Source organism: Nycticebus coucang, chromosome 11 (genome assembly GCF_027406575.1).
Source record: "Nycticebus coucang isolate mNycCou1 chromosome 11, mNycCou1.pri, whole genome shotgun sequence".
NCBI lineage: Eukaryota > Metazoa > Chordata > Mammalia > Primates > Lorisidae > Nycticebus > Nycticebus coucang.
In genome coordinates, this window is record NC_069790.1 from 54,455,517 (window position 1) to 54,471,410 (window position 15,894).

Consider the following 15,894-nt stretch of genomic DNA (forward strand, 5'->3'; position numbering starts at 1 on the left):
TACCACAGTTTGTTAATCAATTCCTGGGTTGGTGGGCATGTAGGCTGTTTCCACATTTTGGCGATTGTAACTTGAGCTGTAATAAACAGACTAGTACAAGCGTCCTTATGATAAAAGGATTTTTTTCCTTCTGGGTAGATGCCCAGTAATGGGATTGCCGGATCAAATGGGAGGTCTAGCTTGAGTGCTTTGAGGTTTCTCCATACTTCCTTCCAGAAAGGTTGTACTAGTTTGCAGTCCCACCAGCAGTGTAAAAGTGTTCCCTTCTCTCCACATCCACGCCAGCATCTGCAGTTTTGAGATTTTGTGATGTGGGCCATTCTCACTCAGGTTAGATGATATCTCAGGGTTATTTTGATATGCATTTCTCTAATATATAGAGATGATGAACATTTTTTTTCATGTGTTTATTAGCCATTCGTCTGTCATCTTTAGAGAAGGTACTATTCATGTCTCTTGCCCATTGATATATGGGATTGTTGGCTTTTTTCATGTGGATTAATTTGAGTTCTCTATAGATCCTAGTGATCAAGTTTTTGTCTGATTGAAAATATGCAAATATCCTTTCCCATTGTGTAGGTTGTCTCTTTGCTTTGGTTATTGTCTCCTTAGCTGTACAGAAGCTTTTCAGTTTCATGAAGTCCCATTTGTTTATTTTTGTTGTTGTTGCAATTGCCATGGCAGTCTTCTTCATGAAGTCTTCCCCCAGGCCAATATCTTCCAGTGTTTTTCCTATACTTTCTTTGAGGATTTTTATTCTTTCATGCCTTAAATTTAAGTCCTTTATCCATTTTGAATCAATTTTTGTGAGTGGGGAAAGGTGTGGGTCCAGTTTCAGTCTTTTACATGTAGACATCCAGTTCTCCCAACACCATTTATTGAATAGGGAGTCTTTCCCCCAAGGTATGTTCTTGTTTGGTTTCTCAAAGATTAGGTGGTTGTAAGATGTTAGTTTCATTTCTTGGTTTTCAATTCGATTCCAAGTGTCTATGTCTTTGTTTTTGTGCCAGTACCATGGTGTCTTGACCACTATGGCTTTGTAGTACAGACTAAAATCTGGTATGCTGATGCCCCCAGCTTTATTTTTATTACTAAGAACTGCCTTAACTATACTCACTCTGAGCAATATGATATCTGATAATGCCATAATAACAGGGGACTTTAACACTCCTCTTACAGAGCTGGACAGATCCTCTAAACAGAAATTAAACAAAGATATAAGAGATTTAAATGAGACGCTAGAACAACTGTGCTTGATAGATGCATATAGAACACTCCATCCCAAACATAAAGAATATACATTCTTCTCATCACCCCATGGAACATTCTCCAAAATTGATCATATCCTGGGACACAAAACAAATATCAACAGAATCAAAAGAATTAAAATTTTACTTTGTATCTTCTCAGACCATAAGGCACTAAAGGTGGAACTCAACTCTAACAAAAACGCTCGACCCCACCCAAAGGCATGGAAATTAAACAATCTTCTGTTGAATGACAGATGAGTGCAGGAAGAAATAAAACAGGAAATCATTAACTTCCTTGAGCATAACAACAATGAAGACACAAGCTACCAAAACCTGTGGGATACTGCAAAAGCAGTTTTGAGAGGAAAATTCATCACTTTAGATGCCTACATTTGAAAAACAGAAAGAGAGCACGTCAACAATCTCACAAGCCCTCTTATGGAATTGGAAAAAGAAGAACAATCTAAGCCTAAACTCAGTAGAAGAAAAGAAATATCCAAAATCAAATCAGAGATCAATGAAATTGAAAACAAAAGAATCATTCAGAAAATTAATGAAACAAGGAGTTGGTTTTTTGAAAAAATAAATAAAATAGATAAACCATTGGCAAGACTAACAAGAAACAGAAAAGTAAAATCTCTAGTAACCTCAATCAGAAATAATAAAGGGGAAATAACAACTGATCCCACAGAGATACAAGAGATCATCTCTGAATACTACCAGAAACTCTATGCCCAGAAATTTGACAATGTGAAGGAAATGGATCAATATTTGGAATCACACCCTTTCCCTAGACTTAGCCAGGAAGAAATAGAGCTCCTGAACAGACCAATTTCAAGCACTGAGATCAAAGAAACAATAAAAAAATCTTCCAACCAAAAAATGCCCTGGTTCAGATGGCTTCACATCAGAATTCTATCAAACCTCCAAGGAAGAGCTTATTCCTGTACTGCAGAAATTATTCCAAAAAATTGAGGAAGAAGGAATCTTCCCCAACACATTCTATGAAGCAAACATCAACCTGATACCAAAACCAGGAAAAGACCCAAACAAAAAGGAGAATTTCAGACCAATCTCATTCATGAATATAGATGCAAAAATTCTCAACAAAATCCTAGCCAATAGATTACAACTTATCATCAAAAAAGTCATTCATCATGATCAAGTAGGCTTCATCCCAGGGATGCAAGGCTGGTTTAACATATGCAAGTCCATAAATGTTATCCACCATATTAACAGAGGCAAAAATAAAGATCACATGATCCTCTCAGTAGATGCAGAAAAAGCATTTGATAAAATCCAGCATCCTTTTCTAATTAGAACACTGAAGAGTATAGGCATAGGTGGCACATTTCTAAAACTGATTGAAGCTATCAATGACAAACCCACAGCTAATATTTTACTGAATGGAGTAAAACTGAAAGCTTTTCCTCTTAGAACTGGAACCAGACAAGGTTGTCCTCTGTCACCTTTACTATTCAACATAGTGCTGGAAGTTCTAGCCAATATAATTAGGCAAGACAAGGAAATAAAGGGAATCCAAATGGGAGCAGAGGAGGTCAAACTCTCCCTCTTTGCTGATGACATGATCTTATACTTAGAGAACCCCAAAGACTCAACCACAAGACTCCTAGAAGTCATCAAAAAATACAGTAATGTTTCAGGATATAAAATCAATGTCCACAAGTCAGTAGCCTTTGTATACACCAATAACAGTCAAGATGAGAAGCTAATTAAGGACACAACTCCCTTCACCATAGTTTCAAAGAAAATGAAATACCTAGGAATATACCTAATGAAGGAGGTGAAGGACCTCTATAAAGAAAACTATGAAATCGTCAGAAAGGAAATAGCAGAGGATATTAACAAATGGAAGAACATACCATGCTCATGGATGGGAAGAATCAACATTGTTAAAATGTGTATACTTCCCAAAGCAATCTACCTATTCAATGCCATTCCTATCAAAATACCAACATCGTATTTTCAAGATTTGAAGAAAATGATTCTGTGTTTTGTATGGAACTGAAAAAGAATTTGACTTCAAATTATTTTTCTATCACTTGACTCATGAGAACAACTAACCAGAATTCGACCAAATATAAACGTGACTCTGAATCATATTTGCAAGCTTCTGGGGCTTGGTTTCTGATTTCATTATCACTTTTCTTAGCCATGTTGCTTGGATTTGACACTAGTCCAGGATTTCCTCCCTCACTCAATCTTCAAATCCAAAAGCTCATCTATAAGAGTTTAGGGCCAGGCACGGCGGCTCACACCTGAAATCCTACTACTCTGGAATGCCAAGGTGGGTGGATTGCTTGAACTCAGGAGTCTGAGACCAGCCTGAGCCACAGTCAGACCCTGTTTCTAAAAAAAAAAAAGCCAGGCATTGTGGTGGGCACCTGTAATCCCAGCTCCTCAGGAGGCTAAGGCAAGAGAATCACTTAAGCCCAGGAGTTTGAGTTTGCTATGAGCTATCATGCCACAGCACTCTATCGAAGGCAACAAAGTGAGACTCTAGTCTCAAAAAATAAATTAATTAATTAATTAGGTTTATGTTCCGTAAACTCACTGGAAAAGTTGATTAATTTATAATGGAAAGAAAGTTAAACTGTTTTCCTCTAGATATGTGTAAATAATTCAGAAAGGAACTAAGGACAAGCAACAGACTTAATGACTATGGAGCTAGGAAATGAAGAACAGAGAATATTTTAAGTTGAGATTGCTGAATTTTCTTCTCTTAATTATGCCATCACAGAGTTATATCTATCCAGGAGCCTAAATATTCCTGTTACAAATGTAGGTGCCCTTAGTTGGGAAAATACCAAAGAAATTCTTACTTTACAATTTTAATTTTTCTGGATGTCAATGCACCCACATCTTTCCAGTTCTACATATTTACTTCCTATGGCACTGGACTTTTACATTCCATTTACCTGACAAAAAAGGAAGCATCCACTAGTAATTTACTAATTGCTATCAGTCCCAATTAGGTAGGACTTGCTATTTTTTTTTTTTTTCCTTTTTTGCTTCTTTTCTAGCATTCATCTTATTTTGGTCTGTCCTCTATACGCAATTACTATGATAGTATAGGGGAAGAAAATTAGCATTTTATTCAAATTAGCCAGGTTTCAAATTAGCATTTATAATATAAGTTGAATGGGTTGTATAAGCATAAACAATAGTAAAATAGTATTACAAAATCACAAAGAAACATATAGGATAAAGATCCCTTTGTTTCTCATCCTGTATGTGAGAATAGGATAATTAATATAGGATGGCACACTAGTAAAGATCTTGGTGCTCAGTATTATACAACAGTTAATGATGAGGCAGAATTGAACAAGCCTACCTTTTGGTCAGTCATTACGGACTAGGGGTTTTAATCAGAGCACATTTATTTTGTTCTGATTGCAGTTCTTACAAAGTTTTGATAGCGTAACAGGCAAGCACTGTAATTAGTATTAATAAAAATACTGTAAGTAATACAGCCTACAAAACATTCTTAAATTTTAAAGAAATCTGTGATGAGCAAATGTTGCTGGGACAAGTGGATAGCCACATGAAAAAGAACAGAGTTGGGCTCTTATACCATTTACGAAAATTCACTTGAAATAGAGTGTAGATCTTGATGTAAGAATATTTTCTTAAAAACTCACAGAATGGGAAAAATTATTTGCAAAACGTATATCTGATAAAGGACTTGTACAAAGAAAACATAGGACTGAACCTTCGCAACCCCTAAGCAATGGTTTCTAGACGTGACTCAAGAGCACAAGTAATTTTAAAAAGTCAGATAAATTGGACTTCATCAACATTGAAAACTTTTTTGCTTCAGTGGACACTATCAAGAAAGTGAAAATTCACGGAATGGGAGAAATTATTTGCAAAACATATATCTGATAAAGGACTTGTACAAAGAATACATAATGAACGCTAATTAACTCAACAATAAAAAGATAAATAATCCCGTTTTTAAAAGAGCAAAGGATTTGAACAGACATGTCTCCAAAGCAGATATGTAATTGTTCAATAAGCACATAAAAAGATATATAACATCACTAGAGAAATGCAAATCATAACCACAATAAAATACCACTTCTTACCCACCAGAATGGCTGTGATAAAAAGATGGGCAAGGACAGGCATTGGGCAAGGATGTGAAGAAGCTGGAACGCTCATACGTTGCTGATGGGAATGTAAGATGGAGCAGCCCTTTAAAACAGTGTGGAAGGTCCTCAAAAAGTTAAACAGAGGGTTAAAGCCAATAATTCCACTTTTACTGGGTCCTCTCATACTCACAGCCTAAGAGAAATGAAAACATATGTCCATGCAAATTCGTAATAGCCATTCATAAAATGGACACTACCCAAAATGTATACCAGCTGATGAGTGGATACGCAAAATATAGGAAGCCTATAGAATTGTATTAATACACATTACTGTCATAACATGAAACGAAGTTTTGGTATACGCTGCAACATGGATGAACGTTGAAAACATGAGGCTAGGGAAAGAAGTCAGGCACGAAAGGCCACATGTTCTCACTCCACTTACAGGATATGTCCAGATCAGGCAAATCAAGAGAGACAGAAAGTAGATTGATGGTGGCTTGGCCCTAGGGCAAGGGAGTGGGGCAGGAAGAATGACTGAGGTTGGGTATTGGGTTTCTTTCTGGGGTGATAGAAATGTTCTAGAAGTAGTTATGATAATTGCAGAACTGTGAATATACTAAAAACCAGTGAGTTATACACTTTTAAAATAGTGAATTTTATGGCATGTGAAATAGGTGTTAGAATTATTCACACTTTAAGGTAAAGAAACTAAGGTTCAGAAAGGCTGAGGACTTGAGATCAGAGCGAAGTGGTATAGTGCATTATTTAGACCAATGGCTCTCAAAATGGGCTTTGCAAGTTAGCAGAATCGACGTCAGGTGGAAACTGGTGAGAGATGCACATTCTCAGGTTACACCCCATCCTGGGGCGGGGCCGGGGCTCAGGAATTTGCGTTTTAACAAGCCCTGCAGGTGATTCTGATGCACTCTGAGCTTTGAGAGCCACTGGGTTAGTTACAGCTTTAAAAGACTAATTGCTCTTCTGCTCCCTAAATTTGCAGCCTTTGGCAAGTTTCTTGACCTTTCTGAGCCTCAAATTATTCATCTGGAAAAAATGATTCTTCACAGGGTTTTTGTGAGGATTAAATGTTTTATCACAGGTAATGTGCTTAGATGAGGGCTTGCCACTTAAGATCTCAGTCTTCATTATGCAACAGTACAGAGCTGGTCTGAGAATCTTCCAGCTCGGTGGAATATCAGCCATATTTGTAAGTTTGTTTTTTCTAGTAGCTACATTTAAAAAAGAAGAAAAAGAGAAATTAATTTTGATAACATATTTTTTAAATACCATAATTTTAGGACACAATTGATATAAAATTTGAGATATTTTTACCTTCTCTTTTTCATACTAGCATTAAAATCTAGTGTATTTCGTACTTAGAGTACGTCTCCATATGGAATAGCCACATTTCTACATTTCTTTTCTTTTTTCTTTCTTGCTTTTTATTTTTTTAGACAGTCTTATTCTGTCGCCCTGAGTAGAGTGCCATTGCATTATCATAGCTCACAGCAACCTCTTGGGCTCAGGCCATCCTCTTGCTTTAGCCTCCCCACTAGCTGGGACTACAGGTACCTGCCATAATGTCTGGCTAGTTTTTTTTATTTCTGGTAGAGATGGGGCCTCACTCTTGCTCAGGCTGGTCTCAAACTCCTGAGATCAAGCAATCCACCCACCTTGGCCTCCCCAATTGCAAGGATTACAGGCGTGAGCCACCACACCTAGCCTATTCTGACATTATTAAAACTTACCACTTGAATGATCTGAAGGAACACATATAAGAGAAACATTGCTGATGTCTGAGTGGTTTTCCAGGGAGGCTGAGACCTCAAGTGCCTTAATTTCTTCACTGAGTACCTAGATTTCTTGCAGTGAAATGTTGTAAGTAGTTGACTGGGAGTAAAATATGAGGTCCTTCCTAGTTTACAAGGCAATAGTCTACAAGGTCTCTTCAACCTCATCACCTCATTCTTCCCCATACTCACTCCTCTCCAGCCATGTAGCCTCCATCTTTTCCTTAAATACCAAGTTTGCTCCAACTTTCCCACTGTACTGTACAGGTTCTCTGGGACTGGAATACTGTTCCCAACATCCCTTTGGCTCACTAATTTCACTTCCTCAATCTTGCTCAGATCTCTTTTCCATGAGTTCTTCCCTGATTGCATTATTAAATACAGCCCCCTGCCCTGATTCCACACCCCCCTCCTTCATTTTCCCTATCCTGTTTGTTATCCCTTTAGCATGTATCCTATTGCTCTTAAACAGTTCCATACCAATGTGGAGTGGGGAGGGTCAGGATAGTTTTTTTTCACACATCTCTGACCTCCTCCCCTCCATTGGTTTCTGACTGTTTTAAGACATAGTACATTGAGTTCTATTTTTTTTTTTTTTTTTTTGAGACAGAGTCTCAAGCTGTTGCCCTGAGTAGAGTGCCTTGGTGCATAGAAACCTCAAACTCTTGGGCTTAAGCAATTCTCTTGCTTCAGTCTCCCAAGTAGTTGGGACTACAGGTGCCTGCCACAATGCCCGGCTACACATTGAGTTCTTTATTATTCTTGACACTAGAATGTAAACTACATAAGGGCAGATTTCTGTTTTGCTCACCTAGGTACTCCACCCTAGAATAATAGTTGGCAGAGAGTAGGTACTTCATAATTTCTTACAGAATGAATAAATGAATTAGTTCACTCATAGACCAGGCGCTTTAATACCTCACTTTTTCCTTTCACTTTTTAGCTTGCTCTAGTATGAAAGATCAGTTGGGAGGTTTTGCAAGCATGTCTAGAATTTGAACTCTCCTAACCTGCTGGTTAAGCTTGCTCAATGAAGGATCCTTCTCTGGAATTCATTCCTCTGGGCAAGTTGCCAGAGCCTGAAATGTGTTGTCTTTGGGTATGATGCAAGATTTAAGTTGGGGTTTTGGGGGGTTTTGTGTTGTTGTTTTGAGGGGCGTGTTTCAATTTTGGCTGACTTTATTGTTTTGTCTGGAGCCTTATTCCTGTGCTAAGTTTTATGTGTCCGGGTTGATCAAGCAATTTAGCAACTATTCTTCACAGAGCTATGGAATAGTAGAAATTAGAGCTGAAAAAGACCTCATGGTTGATCCAGGCCATCCCCCTGCCATTAAGTCTTGCTCCCCACAATACAAGAGTGGTTCAGAGTGGTTTCAAATGTCCTTAGAGATTCTTTGGACACCCACTTAATGTAATACTCCAGACATTAACAAGAATTCCCAATGTTTTGTCTAAACTTTCCCTTTCTTATTTTCATTTTATTTCTCCTATTTACAGTCCAAAGTTGCAAGCCCTTTCTATTTTGGAATTTCATACCTTTCAGAGAGGTGTGGACTTATATTTCTGCTATGTCCATTCTTTAGCCAAACTATCCATGTGTTCCTTAATCCTTTTCATGCTCTCTGCTTAATTTTGTTTTTGGTTACTGAACTGCTTCCTGTCGTCTGTGTAGTTTCACTAGTCACTCATCTAACGCTTATAACACAACACTTTTCCTTCTGAAATCTTAGGACAAAGCATTGCCCCACCTGCCATGTGGAACTGCAGATATGGTTATACCCAAATTGCTGCTATAATCAACCTAGAGTGTTTTTTATTTTATTCATCACAATATTAAATAAGTTCTATGCAATGCTGTTCACTTAACTGTACTTTAAAATTTTGATGGTAATTGTACAGTATCAGACTTCTCACTTAAGACTTTTGCACCTTTTCATATCTGCAAAAGGGGAGAACAACATCTGCTTTAGTCTCCTTTACTGTAATCTTATGAAAACAATCGTTACTCTAGGTCTAGAAAGAAATATTCCAGAGATAAAAACACTTCACTTCCCAGCTTTCAGACAGAATCACACAGGATGAATTATCTTCAATACTATGAAGTTCACCCACACTCTTCAGCTTCCAGTAATATATACTAAATTAATGCATCAATATTTGTGGTAAAGGGCAAATTTTTTAAATTCCAGATGCCATGGACAGATCACAGGGTTGGATGAAATGGCAGTGTCAAACTGCTCTGAGAGTTTCTAAATGTTTATGCTCACTTTTTGTAGTTGTCTTAGATGGTCACTGGTTCATGGACCCCACTTTGAGTAGCCCTGCACTGAAGGATTATATTTTCACCTTCAGATTCAGATACTTTTCAAGATAATTCATTCTCTTCTAACCACTAACATTAGACTTGATTACTTCAGTTCAAAATCAACTTAAAACTAGAATAGCCTATCAATTAATCATTTTCCCCCAAACACTTGGTTACATGTTTCTCATCTACTTACCTTCATCTTTCCCACAGTGCAGCAATCCCTAAATTATCACATAAAATTCAAATCTGAATAAAAAACATGTTTAAGAAAAAAGAAAAAAATTAATTTCATTGAATTTACACCACAAGTTACAGAATGATCTCCTGGTAACAGTGATGCTAGCAGCTCTGCTACTCAAATCATCACTGGTCTCTGGCAATCTAAGGTCAGGGCTAGGCTGAGAACAAGCAGAAACGTACTCGTTTGAGGAATGGCAGGAAACACCAGCATGAATTCCACCCTGTCTGGCACTCTGCCATCAACCTGTACTTTTTGGATCTAAGACACAGATTATATATCAGAAATAACTGGAGTAGTTATTACATAAGCTGGTTATGGGATGCCATGTGCTTTCAGCTGGCATCTTTTATAGTTCAGGTATGGGAAAATTTTTGAGTTTTAGCACTCTTTCCTGAAATAGGCTTCTCTTATTTTTAGTGGATTTTAATTACTTTGAGAGGGAATTAAGAATATACAGAAATTTCATTTTCCCAGGGAATTGAAAAAATAAAGTTTATTGGACAATATTAAATCTGAGGAAATATTAAATAAAGTAAACTGAACACATGTAATACATAAGTTACACATTGGGCTTTTTACAATCTAAAAATCTATTCCAAGAAAAAGAAAAATTGAAATTTGAAGACTTATGGGCTTGTTTCAAAAACAGTAAAAATAAGTTCCAGCTGGTATTAGAACACGGATAGTCTTAACTCATGGTCAAGGTACAACATGGTACCAGGGTAAACAATGGCACAAGACGGGTGAGGAGTTGGCAGAGAGAAACTTTAAATGCAGAACATTTTACACTGCTCTTTAAAAGGGACTTCTAAAAAAGAAAGAAAATATATACATAGAAATAGCAGAGAAAGTATACTGAAACAATATATCAAGTGAAGTTTTCTTTATACAATTTTCTAAGAGCAAGCTCATGACCAATGTGGATTAATCATTAATGAATTTAATAAAGTGAACAGATTATTAGCTCCTAAAGCTACTCATTTTGTTTTTCAAATGTTTCAATGTGCCAGATGTTTCATAAAAATAGTTTTTATTATTTAAAATGATTTATGAAGCTAGAATACCCAACTTTTATTTCTGAGTTAAAAATCTAAGTGTTAAAAACCGTTAACAGACAAACAGAATTTACAGTTCAGTTAGCAGTCACTGAATGTGAAAAGAGTTCTTAAAACGCTCCTCTTCAGAGCCATTCTCGTTCCCATAGAAACCAATGTGAAATCCTGGAAAACAAGGTAAGTTCTAAAATAATCACCATTATAAATACCCATTATATAAATGTAAATACAGGCAATTGAAATGATTTAGATGATTTTGAAATTGCATATCATTTCCCAAACCATAATGATTCCTTCAGAGTGGTTCTTGTCTGTCATATAAATACAGCATTTACAAAATTTTAAAAATTCTTATGATTTACTTGTGAGACCATAATCGCCTTTTCAAACAAGTCTTAGGCATGCAAATATCGATTTTTTAACAGGTATTTTGGTGCAGGATGGGCATTTTTTTTGTCTGGGCCTTTACTTTGTGGTAGATTAAGTACTTCTCATTATTAACATTTGAATTTTATATAACTGTTTATTCATTCCTAATTGTTCTCCAATGAGATTTAGATATTTTAGAGGGTTATTTTACACTTCTGATTTTTCCCATTTTTATTTGTACAGGCATTTTGTCCTAATAAAAAAACTAAAAAATCTTCTTCTATTGAGACTGTGATTCTTCCCAAATCCAGAATCAATCATTGGATGTACAGTTCTCTCAATAATAATGATGATATTAGTATGAGTTATTCACAGAAATATTAGTATATACCTTTTGAGAAGAGCTAAGACTCCTAATATTTAAGAAGCAAGAACATTTCAGAGCAAAATTTCCAACAGTGAGAAGCAAGCATTTGTATTTATTATAGTATGGTTGTTAAAGGAACCACAATAAGTTATAGACTAGTTATTCATTATTATTAGCTGGATCAATTTTCAGAAACTCAGATTTTCTTTCATGTTGATTTCATCCAGATTTTTGCTTTCTAATGTGTAATCTCAAGACCAGCAATATTTACATCACTGAGGATCTTGTTAAAATTATAGAATCTCTGGGCGCAAAAATGTAGTTAGAATGAACAATATTTGATAACATAACAAAGTGACTATAATCAATAATAAGTTACTTTGAAATAACCATAAGAGTGAAATTGGAATGTTCCTAACACAAAGAAATGATAAATGCCTGATGGATACCCCAATTACCTGGATTTGATTAATTCACATTGTATGCCTGTATCAAAATATCACACATAACTGTTGCAGAGGTGGGGTCCCAGTTCCCTGAACCCAGTTGACCTGGTTCAATTACTCAGCTGAGCCAGAAAGTTCAACTGAGGTACAGTGGTAACTGAAAGTAAAAATGGGTGCAAACTGAAAATAAAACTGCAGCAGCACAGGCAGCTTGAATAGAGCACAAAATGACTTGTACAAGTTTCACTGTAACAAAGGGAAATTTTATACAGGAAGAACAAAGAGAAAGGTTAGAACACTTCCAAAGAGAGTTGGAGGTGGGTTCCTCTCTGGCAGAAGCGGAGGTAAGAGAGACAGAGACCCAAAGGCCTGTAGGGTATAAACACCCTCAACATTTGAAATTGGTTGCAAATCTTTTATTGGTCTCTCTGCTTCCAGGCAGTATTTTTCTATTGGTCATTGATTGTTTCTTTTTATTGGTCATTGGTTACCTAGGTTATTTCACATGTATATTCTTATGGGCCCTCCAGACTTCCTGGTTCAGCAGTCTAGGTTTTTCTCCCACCACCCCTTAAAGCTGCTTTGTGTCTCTTTTAAATAACCTATAAAGATATACAACTATTACATACCCAAAATATTTAAAAAGAAAAAAAAAAACGTAGACTCTCAGGCCCTACATAGACTGACAGAATCAGATTCTGAATTTTAGCAAGAGCACCAGAGATTGAAATGCCGAGTAAAGCTTAAATGTATAGACAGTATCAAATATTTGCTCCAGGAAAACTTTAGAAGTTTAATTCTGGGTAGACTGATGGGATCTAACAGAACTCACTAGATGTAAACTCTAAGAGTGAAGGAGCTGTGTGTGCATATGGCATCTGTACAGTGTATAGCTCAAAGCAGAATCTATAAACAATGTTAAATAATTTGGGGAAAAGAGAATACAAAATATCTCTTTATTTCAAAACTATCATTTTTGAGTTTTATGTTTTTAAAGAAAATATTATTTTTAGCCACCTCTCCCCCATAAATCAAGCTGTTAAACATATCACACACAATATCAACCCAAAATGGATTAAAGGCTTAAACAAGACTTCACAATGTAAAATTCTTAGAAGAAAACATGAGGGAAAAACTTATGACATTGGTCTAGGCAATGATTTCTCAGATAGGACCTGAAAAGCACAAGCAACAAAAGCAAAAATTAACATGTTAGGACTACATCAAAGTTAAAAACTTCTGCACAGCAAAGGAAACAATCAACAGAATTAAAATGCAACCTATGGAATAAATGAGAGAAAATATTGGCAAAGCACATATCCGATAAGAGGTTAATATCCAACACACACACAGAACTCCTACAGCTCAACAGCAAAAAAACCAAATATGCCAAATAAAAATCAAATGATTTGAATAGACAGTACTTCAAAAAAGATATGCAAATGGCTAACATGTATATGAAAATATTCTTAACATTGTCAGTTCTAAGGAAAATGCAAATCAACAGTGGCTCATGCCTATACCCTTAGCACTCTGGGAGGATGAAACAGGAGGATCCCTTGAGTTCAGGAGTTCAAGACCAGCCTGAGCAAGAGTAAGACTTAAAAAATAGAAAACTAACTGGGTCTAGTGGCACATGCTGATAGTCCCAGATATTCAGGAGGTTGAGGCAGAGGATTGCTTGAGCCCTAGAGTTTGAAGTTGCTGTGAGCTATGCTGATGCCATGGCACTTTACGCAGGGAGACAGATTGAGGCTCTATCTCAAAAAAAAAAAAAAAAAAGCCAACCAAAACCACAACAATACACATATTGTTACCTTACACCTATTAGAATGACTTATATCAAAAAGCAAGAGATAAGATTTGGTGAAAATGTGGAAAAATTGGAGCCCTTGTACACTGTTGGTAAAAGTGCAAAATGGTACAGCTTCTATAAAAATAGTATGAAGTTTCCTCACAAAATTATGAACAGAACTACCATTTGATCTAATTATCCCATTTCTAGGCATACATATATTTCCAAAGTAATTGAAATGAGGATCTGGAAGACCTATCTGCACTTCCAGGTTTACTGTAGCATTATTCACAATAGCCAAGATATGGAAACAACCTAAATATCTATCACCGATGAATGGATAAAGAAAATGTGGTATAGATCAGCTGCCCTAACTCTTTCTGGCTAATTAGATCTGCTCTCCTGAAGTAAACTTGAAGGTGCCTTTGAAATCAGTCTTTCCTCCAGACATCAGCCATTTATACAGCCTCCTATCCTTTCTCCCTAGATACACATTGAAAGGTCAACCTGACACGGTCCAATCTGCCTAGTTAGACACTTCTTAGTACATTTAAGGATTTGGGGATTTATAATATAACTAATACCATGGGGATCTCTAATGAAACTTTTAGGGAAAAAAGAGTTACTGGAGACAAACAGAATCATCTACTATAAAATATGCTGCTAACTTGATTTCCTACCTGTGAAGTTAAAACCATTTCATCAATTACAGATATGACGTGATATGTAGGTGAAGGCATAGTTTTGACTACAAATGCTTCTCATTAGAGTTGTTGAGCACTTCCTAGCCATAGATGGCTAAGTTAGTCCTAGGGTTGTATTTTCTTATTCATTCTACCTCTTTGCCCTCTGTACTTTGGCTTACATCTATGTGAGGGTTTTTTTATCATTTTCCTGTATTTGTGTGCATTTAATAGTATAAAAAAGAAATGGTTCTAGGGGCTCTTGTGTCAATTGTTTGCCTCACTGCACACTGGGATGGTTTATTTCCTGTCCTTTAAGATAGTCCTTAGGATATAATAGCTCCACCATTTCATGATACTGCGACGTTGGTCACATTAGCAACCTCTCTGTGTCTGTTTCCTCAAGTACAAAATGAGTTTAAATTGTACTCACTTAATAGGGGTGCTGTAAAGAGGATTAAATGAATAAATACACAAAATGGTTTGGCCTAGTTCTTGATACAAAGTAAATACTAAATACACATTATTATTATAATTGGGGAGGGACTGACTTCCTTGTAATGTATCAGCAAGACATCACTAAAGAAACAAACCCACTCTTAACTTTTAGAGTCAATAGAAAGAACCTGAGATATTTTAAAATGTAAGTTCCTTATTTAATAATAGCTAACATGTATTTGTCACTTATTATATGCCAGTCTTTGAGCTATGCACATTATATACATAATCTCATTTAATCTTAACTCTGCAAATTACCAAAATGTACTACAGAGAAATTAATTTGTCCAACCCCCTTTTTAGAAGGAATTGAGCTTGGGTTTATAAACTTGTCTACAAATACATATTCTTTTTTTTCCTTATTTATTTTTTTACTTTTTATTAAATCATAGCTGTGTACAGTAATGCAATCACGAGGTACAATGTGCTGGTTCCATATACAGTCTGAAACAAATACATATTCTTATGTGCTTAGTTTAACTAACCAAGAATGGCTCTCACACGTAAATATCTGTCTTCCAGAGTTTTTCTATGTGCCATGACCATTGAAACAAGAAGTTGTTCATTGTGTTAGGTCCCATGACAATTGAAATGAGAAGGTATTTCAGCTTCAGCATTCTGGATTTCACGAACCAGTATGAGTGGAAAATAGGAGCTGAGTGCAGTGGTGTATCTGTAGTCCCCCAACTACTCAAGAGGCAGATCCTGCCTCTAAAAAAAAAAAAAAGTGGCTCGGCGCCCGCAGCACAATAGTTATAGCACCAGCCACATACACGAGGCTGTGGGTTTGAACCCAGCCCAGACAACCTAAGCAACAATGACAACTGCAACAGAAAAATAGCCAGGCATTGTGGTGGGCACCTGTAGTCCCAGCTACTTGGGAGACTGAGGCAAGAGAATAAGCTTAAGAGTTGGAGGTTGCTGTGAGCTGTGACACCATGGTACTCTACTGAGGGCGACATAGTGACACTCTG